The 21,032-nt window shown below is 36.9% G+C and overlaps 1 long non-coding RNA gene across 4 annotated transcripts; it reads right to left on the reverse strand.

Annotated features, from left to right (window-relative positions):
* Positions 1 to 1,113: 1,113 nt before the first annotated feature.
* Positions 1,114 to 5,186, reverse strand: LOC113330783. Of its 4 annotated transcripts, none has more exons than XR_003350494.1 (10): positions 4,910 to 5,186; positions 4,744 to 4,782; positions 4,485 to 4,593; positions 4,134 to 4,333; positions 3,800 to 4,023; positions 3,556 to 3,690; positions 3,310 to 3,361; positions 2,835 to 2,947; positions 2,158 to 2,340; positions 1,114 to 1,593 (listed from the first exon to the last, which is right to left on the reverse strand). It is a non-coding gene; the product is annotated as an uncharacterized LOC113330783 (long non-coding RNA). The 4 variants fall into 4 exon arrangements; XR_003350493.1 differs by having other exon boundaries at positions 4,434 to 4,593; XR_003350492.1 differs by having other exon boundaries at positions 4,134 to 4,593.
* Positions 5,187 to 21,032: the final 15,846 nt, after the last annotated feature.

Below are 21,032 nucleotides of genomic sequence, written 5' to 3' on the forward strand. Positions count from 1 at the left end.
ATTCGTATGTATAGACCAATTTTTCTTAGTACTCACCCTGTGTACCCTACCAGGAAAGTCAGTTCGATGTGTTCCTCAAATGTTCAATTACGAAACAGTCTTCCTAAACCAATTCGTCCAAGAAGAACTCAAGCATCTTCTTCTATTAATAAGGGAGATAATGTTGTTCTTGATGTGAAAAAAGGTACCATAAGAAGGAAGCAAAAGTGGAGATATGGAAGAAAACCTAAATCTAATAATTGAAGGGTATAAAGAAATCATTAACAGGCTGTCAATTCCCTCTGGTCAAAATTCTTCAGGTAATAATACTTACTATACGTCGTATTTTTATGATAGTAAATTTTATGATACCTTTTCACATAAAAATGGTTTTCCTCCAAAGATTAGGAGAAAGAGATGTTACAGCATTGCTCGGTCGAACTCGCATACGTTGCCATCTTAAGCATATTTGTCAAGTTTAGTTGTCAAAACTATATGTCTTAATTTCTAGACTACTTATAGCTAAGTCTCGGTTTAGGACAATTTAGTGTAGTTGAGTTCCAGACTCCATGGCGATCATCTTACGAAGACGAAGAACTACTCAAGGAACCAGTGGAACTTAATCCGACTAAAAGGTATGTGGAGACTTGAACTTATCTATCACTCAAAAGTCTATCTACTCTATCTCATACTTTTGAGACAAAGTCGTATAAGTTTGATAGTTTTCATACATACACATTTGCTATTTCGAGTCGAGTTTACTCGCCTATCTTTTTATCGAAATATGTGTTGGTAAGCTTTCGCTCTACACCAAATTCTGGGATTAGAAACAGAACTAAGACGTTACTAAAACGGATTGTAACGGCTTATGTCTGTTGCAAAAGTGGGTGTTATATTTTTTTGTAACGGCCTTAGTAACAGTATAAGCCGTTACGAATTGACACGTGGTAACAGCTCAGGGCCGTTACGAATTATTTTGTAATAACGAGGTCCTAACATCTCCTAGCCGTTATGATTTTTTTGTAACAGCAAAAAAAATTACTGCCAGTCAAGATTGACCGGCAGTTCATTTTCTGCCGGAAATAAGCCGGAATTTCTATTAACCTGCATCCACCATTCATATCAACCACATTCAACAATCAATTCATATCACATTCAACAATCAATTTACACTACATTCAACCAATTCATGTCGGAAAACAACACAAATTCTTCTAAGTACAATTTTTTTTTGTTAAGTACACAAATTCTTCTAAGTACCAATATTTTTGTTAAGTATCAAATTCTAAGGGAATAGATAGAAATTAAGTTCCAAATTTCTAATGCAATACATAGAAACTTACTAACTTCCTACATAGAATCTGATTGGTCCAGCTGCTCATCCCCGGTGCCTATCTCGACGATATTAAGCACAATCTTGCTCCTTTGCAGGAAAGAAAGAAAGACATTACGGCAACCTCTTCAATTATCTCAGCCTATCAAAAATCATCATAATCAATTCAATGCAGCAAGAGTTGGTAAACACTAATTTAGATGGAACTGAGAAAACAATGACAAGCCTTCTCTTCTTTCTTTCTTCTTCTTCTTCCTCCTAAGTTCTTCAGTTGTTTCCACCTAAAACCACCAATCAAATTTCAGTATATACAACTATTCTGATATCACGAAGCTTATAACATATACCTTATTCACCCAAGGAACCACCTAGGTTAAACTGAAAGATATTACCATGGCTGAGAACATGTCAAAAAATGGAAAGCCAAAGAAAAGTATTCTACATACAGGAAACATACAGGTAAGATGTGATGTGATCCATTAGGGGATTAACTGAGATGTGATCTTGTAGGGGAGTATAGATCCATCAGATTTTCTTACTAACAATGTCTAGGGAGTGAAGAGTAACAGCAGTTCACGACAAAATTCAAATGCATAAGAAAATTTGCAACAATGACAAGACTATCAATTCTTAAAACAGGACAGATACATATAATGCTCGAGGGTGTAAAATCTATTTAACAGGGTAATTTTCCCATGAACATGGTTTGATTGCTACCAAGAGAAAGGAGAGAAGAGCCTAATAGGAAAAAAAAAACAGGCGGTAGAGAGCACTAAAAATTTCAAGACAATAGATAATGTCAAAAACAGAAATTGTAGGGATATAATATTTTAGCTCTCCCTTACAATATATCTAGGAAGCTGCTTTTTCCTCGTTGACTGCGGCTTCGAATGTCTCTCCAGCCACAAGCTCTGGCACGTCATCGTCATCCTCCTCAGGGATTGTTCCTGGAATGGCACCTGCACCACCACGCATCTGCTTCTGGAATTGTTCTGCAAGTTTCCTCAAGTTGTCCAAGTTATCGGGTCCTGAAAAAGTAACACCAAGTACAGGGCATAAATAATAGCAATTCAATCACCTACTGATAAAGAATTGAGTATAAATTGCCTCCATAATGTCATATTCAATTGGCCGGTAATATATTTCGATATAATAATAAAGATGAATAAACATAACAATGAATGAACATGTGAAAAGGGCATGCCATACAACTATACACAACACAATATCGTAAGGTGAGGCTGTTAAAAACCTGATGCTTGCTGGATTTTGTAGAAGTAGTTAAAAGAACAAAAAAGAAATACAATGGAAAGGAGCTAATGCAGGATCAAAGCAAGGTCATGTGTGAACCACTATCCAATAGATGAAGCTAAATATTACCACGCAGATGAAATTTGGATAAACATATTATACGGGACAAATGTATGCATAATTCTCTAACTTATATAAGAATAGTTCAAATGAACAAAAATAATAACCCAAATTCATATCGTGAAGGTAAGATGAGGAAAAGAAGAAGAACCTGATAGAGAATATTAATCCAGTTTAGCAACACCAGGGCCAGGAACATGCTTCAATAAAAGCCCACATTTTTCAAACTTGCGCAAAACAAAATTGGTATCCCCTAGATGAAATCTGGCCAAGAAGAAAAGGCACAATGATTTTACATATTTTTATAACTATGTAACGAAACTCGAAAATGTCTTACTTTTCCTGGAAAGTAGACTTGACTAAGCTAAATGTGCATTTCTAGCGTAGGTGGTCATCAACTGCTGTAAGTATCAGTTGATTTAGAGTAAGTGAAATAAGAACACCAAAATGAAACATATTTATTCACTTCCACAGAGTATAACAATTTGCAAATTTGAATACTAGCCAAGAATAGTTCAAACTGAAAGGAAATGGTCAGTGGTGGTGCAACAGTTTCAAAAGCTAATGTAAACTTAAGGTTTACAAAGCAGAAGGGTGAAAAGAAGCTTTTAGCATTTGAAATATACCTATAAAATCTCATCAGATCCGACTGTAGAGAAAAAAAATATAATTACCCAGCTGCAAAGAAAAGCATACGCTGTCACAACATCATAATTCTCAAAATCAATTACATCCAAGCTTCTAAAGTTTAAAATCAATTAACACGAAATTAAGCTTTTCAATACTTATTTATACACAAAACAAGATAAACAAACCCAAATTGCTGCAATATAAACAAAGCAAACACAGTAAAAAGAAAGTCAGAATTATACCCATATACGGTAACCCACTGGAAAACTGTTCTTCAGCAATTCAGGCCTTGCAACCTCTCTTGGTGGTGAAAGTGTCCTCGCAATTCTTGCTACATTTAATCCAGCGATCGCAACAACATCCTTGGTAGCCTATCTCTGAGCATCATTGAAGTATGTTGTTAACAGCATAACCAATAAGCCACATTTCAAAAATCCACATAATAAATTGCAAAATCAAACCTGATTTGATTTGATTTGTCCTTACCAAGTACACTAATGACTGCATCCTTAACTTTCTTTCCTGGGAAAGCTTCAACTGTTTACTTCATCTTAGTTAGAATCATAGCACTAATTTCCTCAGGACTGAAAACCTCAAGTCTCCCCATCCTTAAGTTTAACCTCAAGTCCTCAACATAAAACTTTCCTTCCTTTTTCACAATCTTACATGGTAAGAGTTTCGTATCTCTTTGTACCTCTTTACCATCAAACCTACCAACATCACAAAAAAATTCACTCATAAATCACAAATCCAAATCTCCAATACTGAATACACAACAAAGTCTAAATCCATCTAACATCATAAAGTATTTTTAACTTACTTTCTTCCGATAAGTCGTTCGTATCTCTTTGTACCTCTTCTTTTGTGAGACCATGTTGCTCCAATATTCTTCATCACATAAAACATAATATATATTGATTTGAAAACTGAGAATTAAGCAGCACAATTACTAAGAGAAACATCTAGAGAACCAAAATGAAAAGGGGACTAGAGCTGCTTTTCCTTATACCTATCATCTTCCTGCAAAATCAAACGACCTAAATTAGAAAAAATGTTAATAATTTTAAACGACTTCAAAGAAATAATGAAATATTACTCTTAAAGGTTTCAAAGAATAAACCTCCCTGCCACTCTCATCTTCTTCATCATCTTAATCATTCATTTTTTATACCTCTGCTTTAAAGTCTACTCAACCCCCTATAGAACCACCTCCACCTGAAGCTGTTGCAACTCCACCAGAGAACACAAAGCCTCATATACCAACACCACCACCAGCAACACTAAAACATAGAAAAGAAAAAATACAAAAAAAGATTAGTAAAGTACCCAGATCCACATATCTAAACCCCAAATCAGCAGGAAAAATGTTTTTAAGAAAAAAAACATAAATTAAGAAACTGAAATTAGAGGAAGCAATAATGTTTGAATACCTTAGAAGTAATAATATCAACATCAATCTCATCAAAAACCTGAAAAATTGCTCAAACCGAAATCAGAAGAATTAAATTTTAGTGAGAAAGGAATCAATCAAAAACACAGAAGTAAAATTATTTCTTTAGGGTTAACAGATATTAAGCGAATTCATAAAATTAATACCTATTTACTTCACTGGATGAATCCGATTACAAACCTAAACAATCCGATTACAGATTTGGTTTACTGGGTTCCAGGGTTTGTCTTTTCTCTTTCTGATGAACTTATTTTGAAACCTTAATACAGATCTAGAATCGTGATTCCAGTTCACTCCTAATATGAATCTAAGCTTTTCTCAGCTAATGGTTTCACTAGGGTTTCTCTGATATCTTTTTAGGGATTGAAGAGAAGAGAGGCAGGAGCAGAAAAGAGAAAGAAAATGAGAAATGAAAAAAATCGATTCATCGATTCACTAACAGGGGGTTAGTCGTGGGAGACTTCGAGAGATTTTAATGTATTTGGGGTTTCTCCTGTTAGTTCTGAGGGAGTTTGAGGGAGTCTCTCCAAATCCCCGTTAGTCGTGGAGGAGTTTAGAGGAGTCTCCTAAACTCCCTAGAAAACACCTGTTAGTCGCTGAAGAGTTTAAAAAAAGCTCTTGAACTCCCTGTTAGTCATAAAACCCTACAATACTAGGGAGTTGGTTGCTTTGGGGAGTTCGAAGGAGTTTTTAGTGTATTTTGGTCTCACAATAAATCTCTCAAAAGAGTAGAGATTTTAGTGTATTTTGGTCTCACAACCAAATTTGGTTCAAAATCTTTCTTTTCAAATCATACGGATTTCTCAAATCTCACCAACAAAAATGTTGTTCCCAAATGATGAAACGATTGTCAGATGATGGCCATTATGATACGGTGAAACATTTCTAGGAAAATATTAGGATAGTGATCTAGAGTCCATGAAAACGTGTGGATATATAGATTTGTTTAGATCTACATATCCCGTAAGATGCACCAGAAAAAAAAAATGTAGAAGTCTTCACAAGTAGCGCTTCCCTGAGTTGAATTACATTACCACTTCTGCAACCACCGTCAAAACTATTTTCTCACCACTACCATCACCACCTATAACCAACTACTACTCCCTTAACCACCCCAAATAAGAACCCTAATTTTAGAAATAAATAAGATTCAATAAATGCTATAGCTCGGAGAAAAGATTTTGAACCAAATTTTAATTCCATCACAATACGTGACACATTTGGTCGCTCTCGCTGGACAGTTAGTAAAAACTTCAACAAGAAAATGTGGAAAAATGTTCGTGAACAAAGGGAGTTAGAATTGTATGGAGACCGTTAAATTGAAGGGAAAAAAATTTATCTCGTTGCACAAAATAACATACTATTGATACAGAGAAATAATCATTTTCATTTATTTTTTTTCTTTTGATTAAAGATCAATGTTATTTACAAATGAGGGTTTATTGTTTCTTAAAAGAGAATGAGTTAGGAGTGAACTCTCTCAAACTCCCCCAAACTCCCTCTAATAAACTCTCTCAAACTCCCTACACTCCCCCAAACTCCCTGAACTCAAAAACACCAAACTCTCTCAAACTCCCTACACTCTCTCAAAATCTCTCAAAATTCCTGAGATTTAAAATACACTCAACTCCCCAGAAATCACTCGAGGACTAACCCCCTGTAAGGTATGGGAGGAAAAGGCACGCATGTGAATGACACACTCAGGGAGGAAATATCCTAGTATTACTCATCTTGGATGGAAAAAACAATGACACGCATGTGAATGGCACACACAAAATTGTAAGTGTTACGACCCAGGTATGACCAACCGTATGGCCGGCACGCCTATAAAAAATTTCGTACGACAAGGATTTGTTACGAATTTTAAAAAACATTAGTAACGGCTGATGCCTGTTACGAAATTTTTGTAACGGCCATCTGTAACGGGAATTTTGTAACGTCCATAAGCCGTTACGAATTGCTGTTACTATTCCGGGAATTTGGTGTAGTGTCTTTAACCACTTTTCATCTTAACCCGTGACGAAAGTCATGATGACGTTTCAATCTTGAAAATAGCTTTGATGACGATAGTTGTGAATAATGAATGTTATAACATTATAGAAAAATGTTTCAATGATTGAAATGTAGAGTTGAGATTACGTAACCAACTATGGATATAAGCATATATAGTGTGTTCGCACATTAGTGTATAAATCCATGTGCCGGAAACCAAGTGTGTGCATATGTGTGCATACGGTATTGGTGAAGGATACAGGTTGGGTGCGCGTACCAGCGGAAGTTTTCGAACCGAAAATTTCTGTTGAGTTTGTAAATTTGCAAACTGTTAAACCAGTCACCTTATATACACATACCCACACGCGTACCCACGGAAGTTTTCGATCGAAAATTTCTGCTGAGTTTCTAAACTCAAATCCGGTAGCTATGGTACACGTACTCGTACGCGTACCCAAGCTGGTTATATTTATCAAATCGGAAGTTCATGAACTTAAACAATAAATCAATAAGGAATGCAACCTTTGCAAACTGTGGATATATTGTTCATGAATTGATTCAAGTGAATCAAACCGATTTTGTTTCAATTGTACCTATTCATAAAGACCTAAGCAATTGAACAACTCTTCAACTAGTTCTTATGAATCATTTGAACTAGTTATGTGAAGAAGATGAATATGGTTAATATGGAAGTACTCATACGGCTAACCATTGGTTAATTATTTGTGAACCAACTAAGTGTACACGTTTAGGTACGGTTACTCAAACATAAATGAAATACATTTCATTTGCGTGACAAGCTAAGTTTCGATCTAACGGTTGAAAGATATTAGCTTGGTTAAATCAGGTTTTTTATCTAACGGTAAATATTTAATGTTTTGTTACCAAGGTAACTTGGATTGCAAACCCTGATTTGAAAACTATATAAAGGAGACATCTAGCAACTAGAAAAACTAATCCCCACACCTCATGTGTCATACTAGTTGGTTTTGCTAGAGTCGATTCTCCTTTAACCTTAGGTTTCTTCTTGAGACCCTGTAGGTTAACGACTGAAAGACTTCATTGGGATTGTGAAGCCAGCCGAAACTACTTCTCTTGTAGTTGAGCGATCTGATCCTGTCACTTTCTATAGTACGAGTTCAATTTAATAATTGACTTGAGATTATATCTCCGATAGGGAAGATAAAAAGAAATCACAAACATCTTCGTCTCATCGTTTGTGATTCCGCAATATCTAGTTTCGCTACCATACGATTTAGATTATTATGAGGTGATTGATAATTCTAGGCTTTTCTTCGGGAATATAAGTCCGGGTTATCAATTAGTTCATGTTCACCTTGATTTTATCAAAAGACGGAACAAAACTCTTAGGTTTATCTGTGGGAGACAGATTTATCTATCGTCGTAGACTTTCTTGTGTGATACAGATTTTTTTATTAAAGTATTCGACTTTGGGTCGTAGCAACTCTTGGTTGTGGGTGAGATCATCTAAGGGAATCAAGTGCGTAGTATCCTGTTGGGATCAGAGACGTAAGGAGCGCAATTGTACCTTGAATCAGTGTAATATTGATCAGGGTTCAACTAAATTCCAGACCGAAGTTAGTTTGTAGTAGGTTAGTGTCTTTAACGTCTTAATACAGTATGGTGTTCAATCTGGACTAGGTCCCGGGTTTTTTCTGCATTTGCGGTTTCCCCGTTAACAAAATTTCTGGTATCTGTGTTATTTCTATTCCGCATTATATTTTGTTATATAACTGAAATATCACAGGTTGTGCGTTAAGATCAATCAATCAGAATATCCAGCCTTTGGTTGTTGATTTAAATTGATTGACACTTGAATATTGGTCTTTGGTACCATCCAAGTTTATCTATTTAGTATTTGATAAAGACTCGCAGATTTCCATTTGCTTGAGTAAAGATCAAATTGAAAGATTGAGATATTAACTCTTTGATATAATTTTATCTAGATTGAGTCTGACTGTCTAGTTGATTCTCTAGAAAGTATATTGGAGTTAGTCCATACAGATTCCTAATCGAAATATTGGGTGAGGTTGTCAGACCCCCGCTTTTTTAATTGGTATCAGAGCAGGAAAACGCGTTCAAGACCTCAAAAGTCTGTGTTTGTAACGATCTGACTCTATGGAAAGAGGTGCTATCTCTATTAACATACCACCAGTTTTCGATGGCTCAAACTACTTATGGTGGAAAATTTCTTTGCAAGATTTTCTTCAAGCGCGTGATTTTCAATCATGGGTATATGTAGTTAATGGTTATGATGCTCCCGTTGTGGCAATAGGTAACGCTACTGTTCCAAAGAATATTGGCGAACACGATGCTGCTGAGATACTTGCTGCAAAGCAAAACTCCCACAGGTTGAATTCCATCATACATTCCATTACCCCAAATCTTCAGCACCATGTGTCAAACTGCACTAGGTCTAAAGATGCACGGGATATCTTAGAAACCGTATTCGAAGGAAATGCTAGTGAAAAGGAAGCCAGGCTTCAAAACCTAAATTCCGATTGGGAAAACCTTCGTATGCAGATGAAGATTCATTTGATGAGTTTAATCACAAAGTGTCTGAAATTGTTAATGCATCTTTTGCATTGGGTAAGACTATTCCTGAAAAGGACATTGTGTTGAAAATTCTCAAATCGATGCCATCCAGATACGATTCTAAGAAGCATGCCATCGTTGATGGAAATAACCTTGATACCCTCTCCAGAAATACCTTGGTTGGGAAGCTGAAGATCTTTGATCATGAACACTCGTCCAAATCTAAGGATGTGGCATTCAAAGCACTAAAAGACACAAAATTACTTGATAAAAGTAAAAATGTGTGTATCTCTGAAGGTGATCACTCCGAGACAGATTCATCAGATGAAGATCTTGACAAATCAGTCTCGATGATCACAAGACAGTTTAGGGATCTTCTGTTGAAGAGAAGTAAACGGTTCTCCAGAGATAAGACAAAGGCATCAGTCAAACCTCATAATCGTATTCCTCCTAAAAACAGGGACGCTGATGAAACAGATGACGAGGATATGCCTCAGTGCTTTAAGTGTAAGGGTTTTGGTCATTTTGTAAACGAATTCCCAAATCGTAGAAAATACACTGGGAACAAAGGTCTTGCTGTGACACTTGATGAGATGTCTGACAATTATGATTCCGATGAAGACAAAAAGTCAAGTGTTGCTTTTTTATGTGAAAATATTGATTTTGATAATTGTAGCAATACATACATCAATCTTGATAATCTTTTAGAAGAGAACCCAATCAAGATGGAAGAATCAATTGACCCTTGTTTCGGAAATCCTATTTTTAATGTTTCAGGATCTACTTTGTGCCTAGCAGCTTGCACTTCACATGCGCCTGAATCATCTTATGCATTGACATGCTCCTATTGTTCTCTCAAGGGTCATGAACTTTCAAAGTGTTTCAAGTACAAACACAAGATGAGATATGTTAACAAGCTTCAACGAAGAGCAGATCGTCTAGCTACCAAGCTTAAATTAGCGGAGAAATCAGCTGAGGTATGTAAGATCTTATCTTCATCGAAGAAATTAGTTTCCAAAGATAGATTTAGACCACTAGAGAAGAAAACATGGTCTAAACATAAGAAAAGGCAGGGTTCCATGAATTCCAACCAAAAGGGTCATGGTGGACAAATTGTTGTTCACCACAGCAAAACTTGATTGTGTTGTCATGTGCATATTGTCTCATGTGCATGTTCAAAAGAGACAAGATCTTGCACACCACATGCTTTAAAAAACTTAGTTTTGTTTTTAACTTTGTGTTGTCTGGTTTTTGGAATTTCTCCATATCACTGTTGATATTGGAAAGGACCGTTTTGCCAAAAGAAGATGGTTATTATCGACAATTCTACTCTTTATAGGTTTGTGAGTTGGACGTGTACGAACCTGTTCAAAGGTTTCGAAACCCTACATTCCTTTTTCCTTCTCTGATACTCTTTATATCTTAAGACTGCTTGTTGAGATTGTGAATTCCTCTCACAAAAAAAACGGTTGCATAAGAGTACTCCAAGCATCATGTCTTCTGATGGAAAAGATATCAATATGGTTGTTAAGCCATCAATCACCAAGTAAAAAGAGAAATCTCTTTTGTCTCCAACTTCGAAAAGAAAAAGAAGGAATGTGAGGAATCTAAGAGAAGTTCCTTTAATTCTCAGAAGTTTTCTAATATTCTTGAAGAGTTGAAGCTGGCAAGAAAAGAGATTCAACGAATAAAGGCTTGTGTTTTAAGATCGTTAGAAATTCAGAAGGCACTGGTTTGACATCATCGGCCAAGACGGTTTATTGGTATTGACTCCTTCCTCCATGAACCATACGTACCAATGGTTGTTGACGACAAGGAGTTCGGGGATGATAAGGAATTTTTCAAAGATCTTATTGTCTAGTAAAACTTCTTAAGAGAATTTTTATTCTTGTTTTTATTTAAGAAGGATAACTAGGGTTTGAAATAGCTATTATTGTGAGTACACATAGCTATGTCCAACGTTTTCATCTTGCAATATTTTTAGATTTATTTATTTAAATTCTAAAGTGATTTGGAAGATGGTGTTTGCAGTATTAATCTTTATGTTTTTATATATTGCAATATGTTATGGTATATGTGTGTTTGCGTCCGTGAACTATTATTGTCCCATACGATGTCAATATTTATCTCTTTCATATGACGATATGCATGTATTGATACAAGATCGATGAACTTTTGACAAACAAAAGTTAAGCCTATTATGTCAATTCTTTGATGGAAGATAGGTTAAACTCTTTTGTTTACAAAGATTATGTCTATTATATGTCATTATGCAAATAGTGATGAAGATAGAATGAATCTTTGTATATTCCGCAGTATTGATCTTCTCTGATCCATATTTTATGTATATACTGTGCGGCTCCATAAGTTTTCTTATGTGAGCATTTCCAACTAAACACATCATAGATTTGTTTGTGATTAATTTGGTTGAGTATTCCAAATAAATTAATCATGGGTTCTCTTGTGATTAGTTTGATTGAGAAATTTTTGGATACAAAATCATTTCTTTATGGTTTTTGGTGTCCAAAGAAATCCTTCTTTTCTTGTAAGAGTAAGGTCTCTCTTGTTGTCTTTCGGGAATGACATCAAATGGGGGAGAGTTCTTTTGAACTTGCACTTAATTTCCATATCATTGTGGGGAGTGCGGCTGTGGAATTTTGAGGAGTTATCTTGTATCTTTATAAACTCCGCGATGAATGCATTTAGCTTCGGCTATATGATTGCATCTACACAAGTTGATATGTGCTTTTCTTTGGTCTTGAAGTGTCTCCATGAAAATTTCATTAGGATCCCGTTTTCGTACCTTTGCCAATTTTATTGACAAAATGGGGGAGAATTAATATGTAGTTCACACTACAAATACATATGGTTTTCGAATCATTATGTAAGGGGGAGTGGTTTTCATGTTGAGACAAAGTATTGACTAAGGGGGAGTGATACATATCACCATAGTATTATTGTCGAAGTTATGATATAAGAACTTTGATACTGTGTAATAATACTATGACACTGTATGACAACGATTGCGAGCTTTTGTTTTCTCATTGTTATGGCTACGGATCTTCAATAACTATGATGCTGAATTGAACATCTATGGAATCATGGGAGTACTTGTAAAAGACGAAGTTTTCGAGTATTTTCGAAGCAGCAAGGAGATCAAGCATATGGACGAGAAGCTACAAAGTTTTATTTATTTTGTAATCCATATGTATTGATAGTTTTGCCACTAAAATTGACAAAGGGGGAGATTGTTAGAGCATTTCTCAATCGAACTCGCATGCGTTGCTATATCAAGCATGTTTGTCAAGTTTAGTTGTCAAAACTATATGTCTTGATTTCTAGACTACTTATAGCTAAGTCTCGGTTTAGGACAGTTTAGTGTAGTTGAGCTCCAGACTCCATGGCGATCATCTTATGAAGACGAAGAACTACTCAAGGAACCAGTGTAACTCCGACTAAAAGGTATGTGGAGACTTGAACTTATCTATCACTCAAAAGTCTATCTACTCTATCTCCTACTCTTGAGACAAAGTCGTATAAGTATGATAGTTTTCATACATATACATTTGCTTTTTCGAGCCGAGTTTACTCGCCTATCTTTTTCTCGAAATATGTGTTGGTAAGCTTTCGCTTTAACCACTTTTTATCTTAACCCGTGATGAAAGTCATGATGACGTTTCAATATTGAAAATAGCTTTGATGACGATAGTTGTGAATAACGACTGTTATAACATTATAGAAGGATGTTTCAATGATTGAAATATATAGTTGAGATTACGTAACCAACTATGGATATAAGCATATATAGTGCGTTCACACATTAATGTATAAATCCATGTGCCAGATACCAAGTGTTTGCATATGTGTGCATACAGTATTGGTGAAGGAGACAGGTTGGGTATGCATGCCAGCGGAAGTTTTCGAACCGAAAATTTCTGCCGAGTTTGTAAGTTTGCAAACTGTTAAACCAGCCACCTTAGTTTTCGAACCGAAAATTTCTGTTGGGTTTCTAAACTCAAATCCGGTAGGTATGGTACACGTACCCGTACGCGTACCCAAGCCGGTTATATTTCTCAAATCGGAAGTTCATGAACTTAAATAATAAATGAATAAGGAATGCAATATTTGCAAACCGTGGCTATATTGTTCATGAATTGATTCAAGTGAATCAAACTGATTTTGTTTCAATTATGTCTATTCATAAAGACCTAAGCAATTGAACTACTCTTCAACTAGTTCTTATGAGTCGTTTGAACTAGTTATGTGAAGAAAATGAATATGGTTAATATGGAAATACTCATATGGCTAACCATTGGTTAACTATTTGTGAACCAACTAAGTGTACACGTTTAGGTACGGTTACTCAAACCTAAATGAAATACATTTCATTTGTGTGTGACAAGCTAAGTTTTGATCTAACGGTAGGAATATATTAGCTTGGTTAAATCTGGTTTTTCAACTAACGGTGAATATTGAATGCTTTGTTACCAAGGTAACTTGGATTGCAAACCCTGATTTGAAAACTATATAAAGGAGACATCTAGCAACTGGAAAAACTAATCCCCACACCTCATGTATAATACTAGTTGGTTTTGCTAGAGTCGATTCTCCTTTAACCTTAGGTTTTTTCTCGAGACCCTGTAGGTTAACGACTGAAAGACTTCATTGGGATTGTGAAGCCAGATGAAACTACTTCTCTTGTAGTTGAGCGATCTGATCCTGCCATTTTCTATCGTACGATTTCAATTGAATAATTGACTTGAGATTATATCTCCGATAGGGCAAGATAAAAAGAAATCACAAACATCTTCATCTCATCGTTTGTGATTCCGCAATATCTAGTTTCGCTACCATACGATTTAGATTATTGTGAGGTGATTGATAATTCTAGGTTGTTCTTCGGGAATATAAGTCCGGGTTATCAATTGGTTCCTGTTCACCTTGATTTTATCAAAAGACGGAACAAAACTCTTAGGTTTATCTGTGGGAGACAGATTTATCTATCATCGTTGACTTTGTTGTGTGATACAAATTTGTTTATTAAAGTCTTCGACTTTGGGTCTTAGCAACTCTTGGTTGTGGGTGATATCATCTAAGGGAATCAAGTGCGTAGTATCCTGCTGGGATCAGAGATATAAGGAGCGCAACTGTACCTTGAATCAGTGTGATATTGATTAGGGTTCAACTACAGTCCAGACTGAAGTTAGTTTGTAATAGGCTAGTGTCTGTAACGGCTTAATACAGTGTGGTGTTCAATCTGTACTAGGTCCCGGGGTTTTTATGCATTTGCAGTTTCCTCGTTAACAAAATTTCTGGTGTCTGTGTTATTTCTATTCCGCATTATATTTTGTTATATAAATGAAATATCACAGGTTGTGTGTTAAAGTCAATCAATTAGAATATCCAGCCTTTGGTTGTTGATTTAAATTGATTGATACTTGGATATTGGTCTTTGGTACCATTCAAATTTATCTCTCTAGTATTTGATAAAGACTCGCAGATTTCCATTTGCTTGCATAAAGATCAAATCGAGAGATTGAGATATTAACTCTTTGATATACTTTTATCTAGATTAAGTCGGACTGTCTAGTTGATTCTCTAGAAAGTATATTGGAGTTAGTCCATACATATTTCTAATCGAAATATTGGGTGAGGTTGTTAGACCCCCGCTTTTTCAAGAGATATTACTGAAAACAACATTCATTTGATGAGCTCAAGGTTCATACTTGTGTTAATTAATCAAAAGTTGAAATCTCACTCACAAAAATTCCTGGTTGAGTGAGATATAATCAGGTATACTTGATGGCAAAGTGTTTTCTGATTCTCTGGATATTTTCTTAAACATGTTTGCATAAGTATTTGTATTATGACAAATTGTTTTTCGGTTTGAAATTTTTTGTGTCAAAATTTGCTACTCTTATGCTCTAAATTTTTCTCTTGTGAGAATGTAAAATTTATCGAGCTAAGACTTGTGAAAGGTTTAACTCGGCAAAATATTGCTTTACAAACAGCCTTCTTGGATTGCATCCTTCGTTGCTTTGGTTCTTTTCTCTTATGGGCAAAGTATTCGTTCTTACGGGTACAGATGGTACATATCACGAATCAACTTTGGAAACCCTAAAATATGTTTTCCTGAGAAACCACTTAAATAACAACTTTTGAAGAGTACGTGTACTCCAGTTATTTTTCTTGTCAAGAATGGAATCTCCTTCAGGATCTTGTAACTTTGTAAAAGGTTTTCTTGATAAGGGTTTTGGTTTCGAAAAAGAGGAGAAAATATCTTTCGTGGAAGTCAATGACACCTCTACTCAATCTCCTGATAATCTTTCAGATTTTGAAGATGATGAAGAGATTTCTGCTGAAGTTGTTCAAGATTTTATTGGTCAGTTTAACGATGCAAAACTGCTTCTTATTGATACTTTAAAAAACCTTGATATGTTAAGAACTGAGTTGAAAAAGGTTAACTCTGACCTTGCTCTCATAAATAGACATGTTAAGGATCTCAAGAAGTGTATCGTGTGCGAAGATGCAGTCGATACCATCTGTCACAAGCCTGAAGGTCTTGAAACCCGTGAAGCTTCTGTTCATGAACATTGGTTTTGTTTGAGGGCAAAAACTGATTCTACTATTTTCGGTAAATTTGGGTGTATTGATGAGAAACGAATTCAAACCCTAAACAAATGCACTGCACGGGAGTACTTTTAGATTCGAGAGATCAATCTGTAAGACTCTTGCCTAAACCAAGGAATGGCCGTTACAGATTCAATTCTGTCACAAGGTGAAGGATAAGGGTTGATCTTAGGGAGGGAAGCGAAGAAGGTGTTTGAGATCATAATGTTGAATTATGCAGGTGTGGCTGTTTTATGACTTGTATCAGAAAATGGTTTCTGGATGTTTGTGTTGATAACACTTGTGTTGTGTGTTCGTTTGAATAGGTTGAAAACCTATTTATACAAGTCATTGAGCGCACCCTGATCTCTTAGGAAGTGGATGAAGTTAAGTAGTAGAGAAGTGGGTTTGTGCGGAAGGTGGTGATCATCATGTTTCCGTTATGAGGGAGGACTGATCACACGTTCACCCACTACTCTCATTACTGTTAACCGTCTGTCTTTCCTGACAATTTCTCGTAATGGGCGCGTTGCACGCCGCACTAAAACAATTTCTCATCATGTTTTAGTGCTTCGACTATTAGACCTGCAGTAACAAATTCTTTCTCGCATCGCTTAAAAACCTTACAACAATAATAGCTCTGACATTGTTTTCTCCTTTTCTTTAAACTTAAGGAGAACCAAGTGAATACAAACACATGTAAGAATACCAAAAGGTTAGTCAATTTAGTGCAATGACCAATAACAAGCTGCAACATTTCTTCAAGGAACTTGCAAATGACCTGCCTGTCACCATTGCTCAGAAACACAAACACAGTTGAATAATCGATTAACAAATCCAGAGGGTACCCCAACTTAAGAATCAACTCAACAAAATTTGCATTGCGTCTAGGCATTAAAATAAGCCCCTTAAGGACCACCAAACACCAGAATGTATCCAGGTAAAGTTTAGAACTACTTCCCATATAATACGCATACCTTCCAATAGATTCCAGCTCTTTGCCACGATCAAATAATGTTCGATCAAAGTCAAGGCTACAGCCAACACACTTTACATTTGACAATTGGTTGTTGGCGACAGTGAACACCTTCGAATTGTAAAGCTGCTCATAAACAATATTCACATTATACTCATTCATCAGGGTTAACCCTGTAAGAAACAACACACCAGAAGTAAGAGTATTCAAGAAGAATTTAGAACTATTCCCAATCGATTCTAGTAGCCGTCCTCGATCAAATACCCTTCCAGCAATCAATGTGTCACCATCATCACTATCTTCTTGAGATGTTTTCACAAGTACTGCAACTTCACCAATCGCATAACTACTTGGATTCGAAAGAACCATATCATAATTATTACTTCCAATGTATTTAAGTAATCTCTAAGATGAATATGAACTTGTTGCAACTAACATCTTCGAATAGGAATTCCGCAAATTGGTCTCACACATTTTACCACGATCGAACAACATATAACCATAATCAAAACTAGGTAGAATAGAAAATAAAGACTCAGAATTCATACTCAGTAGTTCTAAACAATACCCATGAGCAGAATCTAACTCCGAGACAAGGTCATCGAACTCTCTTCCTCTACCAAATATCATTCGCGTATAGTTAACACATGAAACATTAACAATAGAAGTAGTCTGAACCTGATAAAATTGACGAAGTAGGATGGTATTTTATGTAGGTTTATCTGTAGTAAACTTCCAATCATCAATTTTCTGAAATTCTGCACTGAAATTCTGGTTTAACCAGTTGAAATCCTTGACCTCAATATTTGCAACCTTTCTAACTCGAGAATTCAAAACAACATTAGGAGAAACATGTTCATAAACGAAGGGTTTACCTTCTTGATAATCCAGAAATGTTGAATTCCCATCATATTTGTGAACTTCCTTAACAATACATTCATCAACACTAGAGTAAGTAATTGTTGGTGTAGATCGAAAATTACCTTCACCTGCTGGACTAGGAGTAGAAGGGTTTTGTGAGAATACTGTTTCTGAACTTGAATCTTCACCTGAATCAAGTGGAATTGATTTCAAATTGTCCTCAACTTCGTTCCCAATCATATTCCAATGGATAATCTCAGCTCCGACTAAACCGGTGTCTTCAGATCCATACTTCAATTTTCCAGCATCAGTTATCAATTGTGAATCAATTCCATTACTGAAACTTAATTTGTTGTCAAAAACCTTATTCGAATCAGCTTGAGAATTAGAGTATGATGGTGCTTCCAGTAAATTATCACCGGATCCCACTTTCTTCTTCAACAAATGTTCTTCAAAAGCCTTCAATTGATCAGCGAAGATCGTCTCCACGGAAGAGAGGAGTGCAGTCTCAAACTTATTCATGATAGCAGTCTCAGAATCGATTACTCTGATACCAATTGTAGTGATCTACACTACAAAGTAGCACAAAAACAGTTCATAATCTCTAAGGATAGAGATAATTGAAGAAGGGGGAAAGAAAATTGTAGGGTTAGAAGTGGAATTAGATGAAATAGAGGAGGGATAGAGAGAACAGACGATATTTGGGAGAAAGAACATTTCAATTCATTTCTTGATTGATTGAAAGAGAATTACATACTCGATACATATTAGGAAAGGATAACTGCATATGCGCCAGTCACACGTGCTAACATAGATAATTACACCTAGGGTTCCCTTATACATGGTTGCCCTATAAGAATGGGACATGACAGATATCCACTCGTAAGTGGGGTGCCACTTAGGCCAGGCAAACTCACAACACTCAAACAAGCTCAACTCGATTCGCTAAGTAACTGGCATAGCAGTTACGAACTCTTTCCGTGCAAAAGTTGGCATACTCTCCAACTTTAAGTTTCCTTTGAAGGAGAAATACTCGTTTGACGAGTCCACTCCGCACATTCCCTACTGTTTTCTCGGAACTTGATCTGATACCAACTGTGACGGACCGGAAAATTACGCCTTTGGCGCGTTGCCCCGCAGGCCGTAACTCCTTCGATGTGCCAGATGATGCTACGATCCGGGACTTATGGCTAGGAAAATGCACGTCCATCTGACCTTGCAAGCATACTCTTGGAGCATAATGCAACTAGCTTAGCTTCCACACCGTTCCAACTTACCCTTGTTCCGCGAAGGGTTTATTAAGAAAAAAAAAACTTTCCTAAAATGGCGAAAAAGACCTTTTGAGGCCCTAAACGATGGAATTTGGCTAACTTCTAGTGACCATGTGGACCTATAGATCACATGTCTTGATCTTTGGGTCGTTTCCCATCAAAATGGACTCCTCTTGAGCTAAATTATGGCACTCGGGTTTTTAACCTATGTCGAACGCCTTGATAGGAAGTATGAGCATCCAGTGAATAGATTGCAACTTGCCTCATCAAGTTTGTCCACAATCATCTCTTGCGTCGAGCTACCGAGCCAGATGATATGAGAGGTCAGAATGTCGCAATCCTCTCACAATTAGATGATATGAGCGACAAAGTGCTGGACCGGCAATGCTGTAACTCATTGCGGCTACCTACATACCCTTCTCTACTCTAAAGGGATCAAGAATTGACCGTAGTTCATCCTCGAAGGGACAAAAACTTAAACCAACTCGTTTGCAAGGCCGTAGCCTAGCAAAAATGGTAATAGCCTGGTCCGTAGGCCATTCCGTCAAGATGCACAATGATTATTCATCATCGGGTCCACGGCATGGCATAGTGATGCCTAAGCATCAAATGCTCTCTTCTCAAGGCTACGTAACTATAAATGAGCTTTAGGCATCATTTATACTCTTTCGGCTAAGATATGAAGCTTACTTGGCGCATAGTCCGCATATTCACCTTCAACCAAGTACCCCTCCCTATATATGTCTTAATGAAATTTCTACAAGTATGTTTTAGGGACCAAAAAGATATGCTTGCTACACTGTTCATTCGCAATGATTGCGTGCACATAATGGTTGTGCAACTTTCGTTCGGCCAGACCTCTCTAGCCTGATGCACAATGATTACGCACCACTTGTTCTGCCATATTGCACAATGATTATGCAATATTCTCTAGGCCATCCCGCTCTAGACTGATGCACGATGATTGTGCGAAGCCAATAGTCTTCGTAATGCGCAATGATTACACTACAATCTCAAGGCCACCTAACCAACTGGCCTAATGCATCGAGATGATGCAACGTTGGCCATTGGCAAAATTCCAAATATAATGCGCCATTTTGGAGCGGTGTTGGCCTTAAGCTAATATACCGCGTACCACGCAACAGAAACTTTAGATGAAGCTTCATCTCGGGTCATGGCGCATCTTTTAGCACGCGCCATGCTAAAAACACAGGGAGTTACACTCTTCACCCCTTTAAAGAATTTCCACCCCGAAATTCAAAATAAAAACTATTGTGGACAATCTTTTCGGTTTGGATTCTTGAGCAAAAGTCTCATACTAGATGCTCAGAAATCACGGGTTTCTTCAAGTTGTCATGAACAACAATTTAGACCTTCTGAGCAACCGTCCCATATCGCCTGCCCAGAAATCCAAAAGTGTCCACCACAATACCAAGAATCACAATTGGCTAGTTCCAAAAGGATATCTCAACCAGGTATCCTAGATGGAAGTCCACACTACCACCCAGGAATCCCTAAGGTTCCCAAGTTGAAAGGTGTCATCGAAATTCCAAGATGTTAGCACAGTACTGTGTGGAACAGTTTCCAGTTGCCCACCGTCCCAAACAATTATCTAGGTTGCCACTCGTAAGTGGGATACTAGCCGGGCCTGACAACGCACACCCTTGGCCAGTGCCAACGTGTGGGGATGATCAGTACCATTTTCAACCTACCATTCCAGATGGTCTTCCGGATATCCACTCATAAGTAGGGTGCCACTTAGGCCAGGAAAACTCACACCACTCAAAAAATCTCAACTCGATTCGCTAACTAACTAGCATAGCAGTTACGAACTCTTTCCGCGCAAAAGTTGGCCTACTCTCCAACATTAAGTTTCTTTTGAAGGAGAAATACTCGTTTGACGAGTCCACTCCGCACAGTCCCTAGTGTATTCTCAGAACTTGCTCTGATACCAACTGTGACGGACCGAAAAATTACGCCTTTGGCGCGTTGTCCCGCAGGCCG

The sequence above is a fragment of the Papaver somniferum genome, unplaced genomic scaffold (assembly GCF_003573695.1).
Source record: "Papaver somniferum cultivar HN1 unplaced genomic scaffold, ASM357369v1 unplaced-scaffold_119, whole genome shotgun sequence".
NCBI lineage: Eukaryota > Viridiplantae > Streptophyta > Magnoliopsida > Ranunculales > Papaveraceae > Papaver > Papaver somniferum.